Source organism: Gymnodraco acuticeps, unplaced genomic scaffold (genome assembly GCF_902827175.1).
Source record: "Gymnodraco acuticeps unplaced genomic scaffold, fGymAcu1.1, whole genome shotgun sequence".
NCBI lineage: Eukaryota > Metazoa > Chordata > Actinopteri > Perciformes > Bathydraconidae > Gymnodraco > Gymnodraco acuticeps.
In genome coordinates, this window is record NW_022992055.1 from 493,649 (window position 1) to 505,191 (window position 11,543).

Consider the following 11,543-nt stretch of genomic DNA (forward strand, 5'->3'; position numbering starts at 1 on the left):
GCAAATTAGTAGTTTGGTTTGCTCATACCAGTTCGTCAAGTGAGCTTGTTTAGTAGTACAGGCCCATTCCCAAACCGCCCCCTACACCCTACCCCTACACCCTACCCCTCCGTTTGCGCGTTCACGCGAAGGGTCCGCCATATTGAGGGCTGGTCCAAAGCAATCAGGGCGGAGGCGTAGTGGGTTATAAAAGCATCTGACAGCGAGTTTGCATGGATGCAGGCTTGATAATCTCACTCCACAGGTGTGCAACCGTTTTTAGGGCATGGAGGAAACAACGTCATACAAATGTGAGTTCCATGTGGTTATTTTTTTAAACGATAAATAATACGTTGCCTGAACTAAAACATGCCTTTGTGAACATGTATTTATAAATCTACACTTATTAATTTGATTTGCCAAGATTACATTAGATTTTTATTTTGAAGATGTACAAATCTAAATCAGAATCAAACTAACAACACATGTGTCAATTCATGTATCCATTCACTTACGAAATCGGTTTAAACTTAAGTGTGATTTGTAATGTCAGGGACTGTGGTAAAAACCAAGGCACTTATTGCTTTAAGAATGGAAAAGGATGACCTGTTCTGCAAAAAACGCAATGCTGCCAAAGAAGCATGGGAGTGAGTTATGCACTCAATTCATATTTTGTGCAATGAAAGTAATGAATGTGCACTGTGGGTCATTACCTTAACACCAATATATATTGTTTAAATATTCTATGATAACAGGTCAATCATTAAGGAACTGGACCTTGGGCAACATGTGTCTCACAAACAGGCCTCCAAGAAATGGGAGAACCTAAAAAATAAATACAAGGTAAATGGTGTATTGTTATTGTAAAACATGTTTGTTTTTGAAAAAGCTGAACAAAGATTTCTAACATGCATTTGTTTGCAATAGGAACTTAAAAGGCCAAGGACTGGAACAGGGACTGATCAGGGGGAAGAAACCCCTGCAACATGGCCCTTCTTCATGGCCATGGATGAGGCCATAGGTGCAAGGCCTTCAATTAGTCCTCCTGTCCTTGTTGCCTCAGCCTTGGAAAACCCCACAATCCTTGTTGATCCGGAGGCTGCTTCCTGCTCCTCTTCCTTCCCGCCCCCCAAATGTGGCTGATGATCCAGACCCCTCACCACCCTCATCACTGTCTGAGGCTGGAACCACCCAGCAGCCCCCCCCCCAAAAAAAGAAAAGGTGCTATGGGAGTGCTGGAGTGCCTAGAACGCGACGCAGAAAAAGAGGACGAACGCCACAGAGAAATAATGCAGCACTCAGATACATTTCTAACCTTGTTCGAAAAAATGGTCGACAAAATGTGATTTATTTTTTCCCCCCCACCATTGGCCATTTCTATGTTGATTATTGATGTTACTTAAAAGACTTGTTTTTGTTCGCTTGTATTATTTATTTGGAAGACAATAAACCTAATTTAACGTGCTGTCCTTCATGTCTTCAATATTGTATGGGATATAGTAAATACAGGTAGACGGGTGATGAAGGTGACATTGCGTTTGCTTGATTGTTAGATGGCTACATTGTTCTGTGTGGGTTTCATAATGTAGAAGGAAAAGTTTTGCACAAAGTAATGTTGTGCACGGAACTAAAGTGTTTTTTCCAAAGTCTGAAGATTAACCCTGAATATCAGCATTTTAAATAAAGATATGTCTGTGCGCTTCATAGGTATAAGGCATTAAAATATACATGCCATTTACGGTCTTAATTGCTCATGTCAAACCATTTGCAGAGTTTCACTCAAAAACAAAAGTGATTGTATTAGAAGACCTGTGTTCATTTTCTGAACCTTTGCTCTGTGCTCGTGATTGAATGATCCAAGAGGTAAGGACATTTGTCTCCAATTTGGGATTATGCAGAAAGACAATTCAGGAAAACCAAGTTTGAAATCAACGGTGCACAGGTTTATTTTATTTCACCTCTTTTCTCTAAAGTGAGAAGTGGAGCTCACTAAAACAAACAAAATTAAATCAGGTATGTGTGCACATCATTTCAAAAACACAAGTTAACAGACAACCACGTTTTGCCAAAAAAACCCACAAAAAAACAAAGTTCATTAGATGTAATCGTGCTCTCTCAGGTGTGGTGCCATTTGGACAGGAGCAGAGAGTTGTGCAGCAATCCTCTTCCTTAGGTGGTGTCCAGGACTTTCCTGTCCACATGCTGCGGCAGGGGGAGGACTCTGGTCCCCATCTTCAGGGGGGAAGGCTTCAGCATCCTCAAGGACATCGTTCATGTCTATGCACAGATTGTGCAGAAATGCACAACATGCAATGATGTCAGGGGCAAAGCTTGGACTGACCTCCAGCGCTTTGAAAAGGGTGGCCCTCCAGCGAGCCTTCATCCTTCCAAATGCTCTTTCCACCACAGACCGAGCCCTGGCATGATGCCTGTTGAATCTGGCCTGCACCTGGTTTTTCCAGGCAGGGATAACCACCGTCCCCAAGGAGGAACCAACCAGCTGGGGGAAACAGTGCCTGGCAGAAGATGGGTCTGTTTCGCAGTACTCTGGCATCATGAACGGAGCCTGGATAGCCGATGAAGACATCCAGGAATCTCCCAGTTGAGTCACAGATGGCCTGCATCTGGATGGAAGGAAACAGCTTGTAATTGATGTACTCCTTGTGGTACTCGTTTCCTGGAGGTTTGATGTGAATATGGCATCCATCAATCGCACCAGCAGCACGGTGAAATGCAGGACTCTTTGCAAGCTGACAGAAGCCATCTGCAATCTCTGGCAGCTCATCTGCGGTTGGCAGGGAAATGAGGGTCTTCAGGTTGGCCTTTATCTTCCCGGTGACGTGTTTGATGATCCTGTGGACCGTCGATTTGGGAATCCCGAATGCTGAACCCACCACAGAGAGCGATAGTCCATGGGCCAAGCTGTAGAGGAGAACAAGCACCTCGATGTCTTGTCCCCATCCATGGTCCTTTGGGGAGGAAAGCATCTGCACTAAATATACCACACTAGATCGCTTAACTCTAAAGTCCTTCTTTAGACAGGCTTCAGGGTTGGCATACACAGCGAGAATTGGGGCAGTAGCATTGAGCTGCATGTAAAGACCTTTGCCCCCCTGTAAAAGACAAACACAGGACACAGTATTGTTCAATAACTATACTCCAACACACACACACACACACACACACACACACACACACACACACACACACACACACACACACACACACACACACACACACACACACAGCTCTGTAAACAATTCTGAGACCAAGTCAAATTAACCTTTCCTTTTTTATTCTATAAACTACTGACAACATTTCTCTGTGTTGGAATTCTACAGACACTATACAGATATACACGTATAGCTTATAAGGAAAGAATAAATGAATGTATATCACAATATATCTAAATATCTATTTGTATTACACATACAAAGTTCATAGGCTACTATATAAGAAATAAAGTGAAGATAATTGTTGTATTAGCAATATTGAAATGTTTACCTGCCACTGGCACATCGCTAAAAATGCGCCTCAACCTTCTGCGCCTTCTGTTGGATCTTGTCATTGCACCCGCTAACAGGCGACGGATAGCAACGCAGGTCAATGCAGCCGACAGATGTGGGTTGGACACCATGACGTCAGTTTCCTGCGGAGAGAGGGGAGGCCGTCCCAAAGCTTGCCGCTGTATTTATACCCTTAACCCTTGATGGAGGGAACTTCATTCAGCTGTGAGTGTGCCTACAGACGGAGTTCACTCCGTCACGGAGGGGGAGGGTCGAGGGAGTGGTTTGGGATTGGGCCTTAGTGTGCTCATACCGGTTCGTCAAGTGAGCTTGTGTTGCTGGTTTCCTGCATACCCATCACAGTAATTTGTGCATGTGGTTGGAAGATCACATGCAGTGGCGGCTGGCTCATAGGGGCGCTAGGGGTGCCGCCCCCCCTCTTCCCACATGTTTGATTGTCATTAAAAACATATATATATATTTTAAAACTTTTTTATTTTTTAAGGTAAATATTACATAGTTGGTATCAGTAAAATGTATAATCTACAATAAAATCTCGTTTAAAATTGTTTTACGATGTCTAAAGTTACTGATAAGTCACATGTTTCCTGCCTGGCAGGATCATTACCCTCTCTCGTCTGGGCGGTAAGAAAGGAGCCTTCAGCCAGAGCAGCAGCAGCCAACACATTGCTGACTGTTGCTATCTGTAAACTATGCCGCCAAAACATAATTTCAGCCAATCAGCGTCGTCAGATCTGATGGCCACAGGGCGGCAATTTCAGCGCCCGATGCAGTCTGTGAGTTGTTTGGAATCGTATCCAAGGTGACGCTACAGTCAGTAGTTGATGAGGATGGCTGCGTCTGCAGGTGGGGACTCTGGGTGCTAGTGGATCGCCGGAGCTGTAGATTAACATTTACATGCTTATTGTAGTTGTAAGTGCAATGCCTGTAGCACCATGGAGCATATGTGTGGGCTGGACTTGTATTTTTACAGGAAAGGAGTGTTTGTTATGTTTGATTGTTATATATTCAATCTCATTAGCTACAGGCATTTTTGAAGCTTGTAAAGGGAAGATGACAGCTCGCCTCTCACTCGCCGCTCTGCTGTTCCTCAGCGCCGCTCCCCCTCCCTCTGCTGAAATTATGAATGTAAGGCATATAGTAATCACAAGGCAGGGTCCGTTACAGTTTGTTTTTATCTGATTTCAAATAAACAAAGTCTTGGCTTTCAGAATATTAAACTTGTTTCGGCAAATTCAGATGATAAATACAATTTTGAAGCTTGTGACGGCATAATTACAAGCGGAGAACGGAGTCATTTAACGTCACAGCAGGCATAACAACAGCCGGTGTTTCTTACACAAACGCAACAAATACACAAACACACACACGTATATACACACACACACACACACACACACACACACACACTCGCGGGCGTCCCTCAGACCAGTAATCCAAACGAAAATATCTTCCCTCCGTACTATTTTCATAATTCGCTCCGCTAATCAATCAGATCGATGGATTCCAGAGAAGAGGAAACTTTTAAGGCCTTTTTCTCAAAATGATGACTCTGTAACAGTCATTATATAATGTGACATATTTTTGCTTAATATTTGGAGTACAGAAACATCCTGATATCATTAGAAAGCTAGGAATCTCCTCTTTCCAACAGTGTATACAACTCAAAATGTGTCTTCAGGTCAATGCGACTGATTTCGATGGAGCAGGTCACTTTGCATTAGGTAAAATAAAGCAGACATAACAGGAAGAATATGTACATTTGAACCCAATCAAATAGGACATTGTCACAACATTCAAATGCATCCATGTAAATTACAACCAATAAAAAAGCTTAGATTTGTTTATTTGTTATGTTGTTTACTTTATTTGTTACGTTATTCTGTGTGTGTCAGCCGTTAACCTAGATAGAAAGAATATATACACTTGCAAACATGTCAGAAGAACCAGCACTGAAGAAAACAAAATACTGTCAAACTAAACTGAAATTCAACAACTTGAATGTCACATCCCTGACATCCGCAACTCCGGAGCCTGGTCCTTCAACCATAGAACCAGCACAGCCAGATGAACCCCAAAGCAGCAGCTCTGCGGCCGCCACCGGCATCATTGAACCGAAACAGGCTGGTTCCGACTGCATGGAGGTTTGTTGTCGGGACATTGTGACGGCAAATAAAAGCTTATTTGGGCAAAGAGAAAGGTACTTCAATGCATAATGGTACAAAAACAGAGAGTGGTTAATTCTTTGCAAAACCACTAAACGAGCCTTCTGTGAAATATGCAGATTTGCTGCTGTCAAACGGCTTGTAACTTTCTCCAAATGTGGAGATGACAGCTTTGTAAATATCGAGTTAATAACTGGAACTTTTCACAGAGCTTACTTCAGTCAAACACCAGTCAACATTCAGCTTGTCAAACAAGAGCGTAGCAGGAAAAAAGAAGAGATGGAATGAGCAACTGCGCTGTCATATGTGTGGGCTGGACCTGTATAGTTTAATTTACAGGAAAGGAGTGAGCAGAGGGTTGAGTTGTCCGTTCTTGTTCTGTTTTCTCTGACTATCTTCCTCCTGAACACACTCTCAGACTTTAATTAGCTCGCGCTACTAAAGAGACACGTTACCATTGAAACCAAACAACGGTGTAGTTGTATTGAAGTCCGAGTGGAAACAGTAACATTTGGTGCGTTATGTTAGAATGAAACAAATCAGATTTAGTCAGAAATCGGGAGAAATGCGGGATAAATATGACCCCGGGAGGAAAACGGGAGCCTCCCGCAAAAATCGGGAGGGTTGGCAAGTAGGCCTATGTCACATACACACGCACTTTTTGCCCCCCCCCCCCCACTTCTGCAGTTCACTTGTGTTGGATCATAGTGTTGCTATTGGTGAATGAAAGCAACTTTGTAGTTGGTCTACTTGTGGTGATCCTTTAGGTCTGTGGCTGTTGCACACCACATTGTGTTGGACAGTCTGTTACGGTTTTTGTGTTGGTAAATGCTGTAACTTGGTTTGGCTTTTTAGTTTGTTTGTCACCTCATGGTGGTAGCCATTTTGTTTCATTGATTTGGCTACTTGTGTGGTTGCTTCTCATTCTGTGTGGCAGCATCTTAGTTGGCCCTGTTTTAGAATTTGAAAATATCTTGTTGTTCCACATTTGACCCAGGTTGACACTGTGAGAGAATATTTTAATCCGATCTTGATTGTATAGAGTTTCTCAGCTTTTCTGAGAATCTGTCTTATTGCAAACATGCTTTTCGTTAAAGTCATATGATCCTCTCTGTAAGTTGAGGTCACAGGTCAAGAAGCTTCTCTGCTCTTCCTGTGGGGGAGGGTTTCTTTTTCTTTTCTTTTCTCTCTATTTGTGAGACAAACAGGCCTTTTGTCCCGACATCTGGCGTTCATTAAAGGAAAGCCCACGTTTTCAAGGCCCCTCCCTTTCTCATGTAAGGTCCTGTGTTTCTGGCTTTGTCTTTAGAGATGGCTTGGTGGCTGCACGGACAGTGTGAAACCATGTAATCTCTCCGGCTGTATTTTCGTACTCTTTAATAAACTCTCAGTGTTTTGGCTAACGACGATCCAGTCTCCATCATTTCACCTCAGCATTGCTGTACAGAAGTTTTCCTCACAGATTTGCGTCACGAACAGTATACCAAAAGATCTTCAGAACTGGTAAGTGTAATTTAAAATCTATATTTGGACATTGCCTTACCAGACTCTGTGATTGACGGTATCATAAATTACCTGTGAAACTGAGCAGATGCAATTTTTTTGGGTCTCTCTATTTACATCTGTGGAATTTGTTTTATGATAACCTGGGGAATCGGTGTCAAATGGGGATTCCGTCCTGGCCGATTTCCCCTGTGATTGCTACTGGGGCAAGTGCCTACAAGAGCAAGCACAGCTCATGTAAAAAACAATAAGAATATTTGGGGCTAATAAATAACCTAGGAATATTGATTTTTACCGATTTCCTCTGTGTGTGTTTCCTGGAATTAAATTACCAGACAATTACACACGGCAAATATTCGGAGAGACCTTAAGGAGAGCATCAGTAAGGTGGAACTTCTGTTCAAAAGCAATGTAAAGATTTGTATTGAAACGAATCGCCGAATTCTGGAGATTTAAGCGGTCAAACTAGTTAAATCAACTCACCTCGAAATCTACCTGTTGCTGCCGCACGAGAGCGTGGGTAATTCCCCTCCCCCCTGCGGAGAGCGGCAGGCGAGGAGAAATAAAGCACAGTGTCATATTATTTTACTCACACCATTATGGTTTTGGAACTAAACAGAACGGTTATTAATGGGAAGGGTGGTATGCGGGGATATGACGTAACGCTGTGTTTCATAAACTGATGGGTTGTTGAATTTGGCTGTTGTTAAAATAAAGGGTACTGAATTAATTAAAAGTCTCTGCTTTTCGGACGGGACGAGCAGAGCACCACTAAATTAGCATAGTGGTTTGATTGAGAATAAATCAGTTATTCCTCTTCAACAGATTCCGTTCTTAGCACTTGTACGAGTACATATGAGTAAGAAGGCGCTCATATTAAACAGATATTTCCCTACCCCCGCTGAAGTCTCCCTAATTCGGATTAAATTAAATTGGATAAACTTCGGCTATCGCACTGATCTTTGTTGCGAGTACATGTTTGTTTGTCTAATTGCAGTGTTTGTTTTATTGTACTAACCGTTAAACATGGGTAATACTGCCTCCACAAACGATTCAGTTGGTAAGAGGAAAACGAATTCACGTGCCAAGACACCTTCTAAAAATCCAATTACAGACAGCCATTACACACACATGTTTTCCCCTAACATGCCGTCTGGAATTGTTGGAAGAAGCTTGGATTGGTCTAAAGTTATGCCGTTTACATCGTTACTTTGCGAACACTCACAACAGATTAATCAGAAAGGGAAGATTTAATTTGATTGGCCTTTAACAGGTACTTTTGACATGGCCGTGTTGTGGCAGGCATTTAAACTGGTTGAAAAATAATTCAAATTGCTCATGGGATATGGAATACATGAAAGAATGTGTTAAAGCCTGGATGACAATTGCAGAGAAAAGAGGTTATGATGAGCGAAAGAATGAAAAATCTGTTGGCACCGAGCGAGGCTCCATTGAGCTCAAAGCTTTGATTGATAGGGTTTCTAAATGTGCGGCGAGTTGTCATTTGCTTAGCCTAGAGGCTGCTTTTGATGTTAAATCAGAGAACATGTCCAGAATTAAGGAAAGACACGGAAAAGATGTTGCAGCCATTGCTAAATCAGTGATGTACGATTGGTTGAAAAGACAAGGGAAGTCTCCCAGCCCGTCTCAGCTCATTTGCATTTTAACAGACGCTGGGCTGCTGGAAGAAAATCAGGCTGTATCTCTCTGTACAAAAATAATTCCCGCGACAGAACTCTCAAATCCCGTTGCGAGAAACTCCAATGATGATCTGTTAATGACAGCTGCAGCTATCATGAATGAAAATGGGTTGAGATATCAGCCAGGACAATATAGAGAACTAGATTTAGGACAGCAGGAGCAGAGTGCAGCGGAGGGTGAAGGGGATTCTTCAGACGGCAGCCCGTTGCGAACCCCCCCTCCTCGTCCTCCGCCACTCCGTTTACACGATTACCCAGGGACGCCGTACGGCAGCAGTTTTCCAAAGATGGTCCAGCGTAAAATGATCACGAGAATGCAAACATCTCAGAATAATAATTCTGCTGAAACTGTGACCGCCCCGAAAATTCTGTTAGGAGAGGTTCCAGTTTTTAAGCCATGGACACCCGCTGAGGTCATTGATGTCACTCATCACGCTCCCAGTCCCACTAAAAGCCCAGATGAGTATCTGTCGTGGTTGACTAATGTCTGCTCGGTTTATAACTGTTTGGTTCATGATGTTAAACAGCTGATAATCCTAACATATAAGGCAGATTGGCCCACGTGCAGAGACGAGTTTAAATTTCCTGAGTGTACGCTGCAGGTGATTGGCCTCTGACACAGACGCGCGATATGTGGATTCAAAACATCGCTGCTTTGGCTATTAGAGCATGCGCTAAGACTCACACAGATTTTTCTCAGGTGATGGCTTGCGTACAGAACCCAACAGAAACTGTCCCAGAATTTATCCAGCGTTTCATGACAGTGTGGGATAATAATGCGGGCATTAAAAGGGAGGGCAATGATTTTTTCGCCATACAGACCTTGTTACATAATTTAATCCCAGAGACAGCTCAAGCCTACATGATGGCGACTCCTGACTGGCAAGTTAAAACCTGGAAACTCACGATAGCCACAATGTGTGCCCTGCATAGGAGCCAGATATTTCTGACCCCCAGAATTGCCCAGCTGCTGCAACAATTGCCTAAAAATACACAGGCTTATCATGGTGCAGATAACTCCCAGCAGTTTCAGGGACAAAACCGCGCACAGCAGTATCAAAATCAGGGAAGATCACAGGATTATCAAAACAAGAGCAAACAGCAGCAGAATACAAATTCCAAAAAGTTGATGCCATGTCATGTTTGCGGCGCAACGGACCACTGGGCGGGGCAGTGCGAAAAGAGGTGGGGGGCTCAGCAGAACACACAATCCTTGCCTGCTTTTCCCCAGTCCCCCCGACATCCTGTATTACTGCCACCCCCACACTATGACAGACAGGCTCAACATGGGCAAAACGGTCAGCAAAGTGGATTTAATAGAAGATAGGGGTACCATGGAGAAATAGGATCAGATTCACAGCATTTCCCCATTCAAGCAGCAACAATTCGCCTTTCCAATAACCCGCGTGAAGATCCGATTATGCCCGTTGATTTTAGAGGTACGGCTGTAGATATTTTGATTGACAGCGGAGCCACATTGTCTGCAGTACGTACTAAGGAGAGAGTCTGTGAAGCTACTAATGATTTTGTTACAACAATGGGAGTTTCTGAAATTCCTATGTCCGAGCCCATTTCAGAGAGTACTAATGTTTCAATCGAAGGATCAAATGTACAACACTCTTTCATTATTTCAGATGGAAGTCCTATTAATCTAATGGGTAGAGATTTGCTTTGTAAGTTACAGGCAACAATACATTGCACTCCAGATGGATTGTTTTTGACAATTCCTGACAGCAAAGTCTATCAAGCTGTCCAATTCATTCAATAATCTCAAGACAACCTTTATTGTTGGTCATTTCCAGATTTCAACATGATTTCTGTTTTCTCCACAACAGGGATTCAGAAAATTGCTAGCCTTTCCCCTGTGTGTGCTTCTTTAATGTCCCTCATGCGGCCTGTGTTGAATTGTCACTGCACAGCTGCTTTTAACCCGTCAGATGACTACGCGCGATCAGTAAGAGATTTTTGCAACAGCTCAGATAAGTTGGAATGCGAGCAGTTTTTGTTTATTGGACCACAGGGGTGCGCATTACCCCTCAGGCTAACACCCCCCCAACAGGGCTTTCATGTTGAAGAAACGATCCCCTACGTCACACTGGCTGTCACTCCAGGCAGTAATCCAAAGGAGGTAGGGGCTATGGCAGCCCGCTGCCAGGCTCGGCTGGAAGCTGCCAAAGTTTCCCCTCCCCCCCCCACACACACACACACCTAAAGTAATTAACTTTGGAGAGGAGCATTTTTTGCTGCGTCTCGCTGAGCCAATTGCTCTTCCTCAAAGCACATTCCTCCACTTACAACCAAACCCCCCCCACAGAGTATGACCCCCCCTCAGATTTTTCAGAAGTTCCGGCCACATTATGGGCCAAACACAAGAACCATGTTGGATTTGTTAGTTCAGCCCCTCCACACAGAGTGACACTTAAAGCCAATGCCAGATTGCCAGCTATCAGACAGTACAATTTACCCCATAGAGCCATTTTGGGAATTGAAGGAGTCATCCAATCTCTGCTCGATCAGGGCGTATTAATCTACACGACCAGTCCGTGTAATACTCCAATTCTACCCATACCTAAGCACAATCGCCCTGATGAGTGGCGCTTTGTCCAAGATGTGCAAGCTATCATTCCGACAGCTCCAATAGTGCCTGACACTAATTCGATCCTTGCTTC

The 11,543-nt window shown here is 43.5% G+C and overlaps 1 long non-coding RNA gene across 1 annotated transcript; it reads left to right on the forward strand.

Annotated features, from left to right (window-relative positions):
* Window positions 1-532: 532 nt before the first annotated feature.
* On the forward strand, window positions 533-1,077 carry LOC117537005. The gene is made up of 3 exons (XR_004567656.1): window positions 533-626; window positions 735-822; window positions 907-1,077. It is a non-coding gene; the product is annotated as an uncharacterized LOC117537005 (long non-coding RNA).
* The last annotated feature ends 10,466 nt before the right edge of the window (window positions 1,078-11,543 follow it).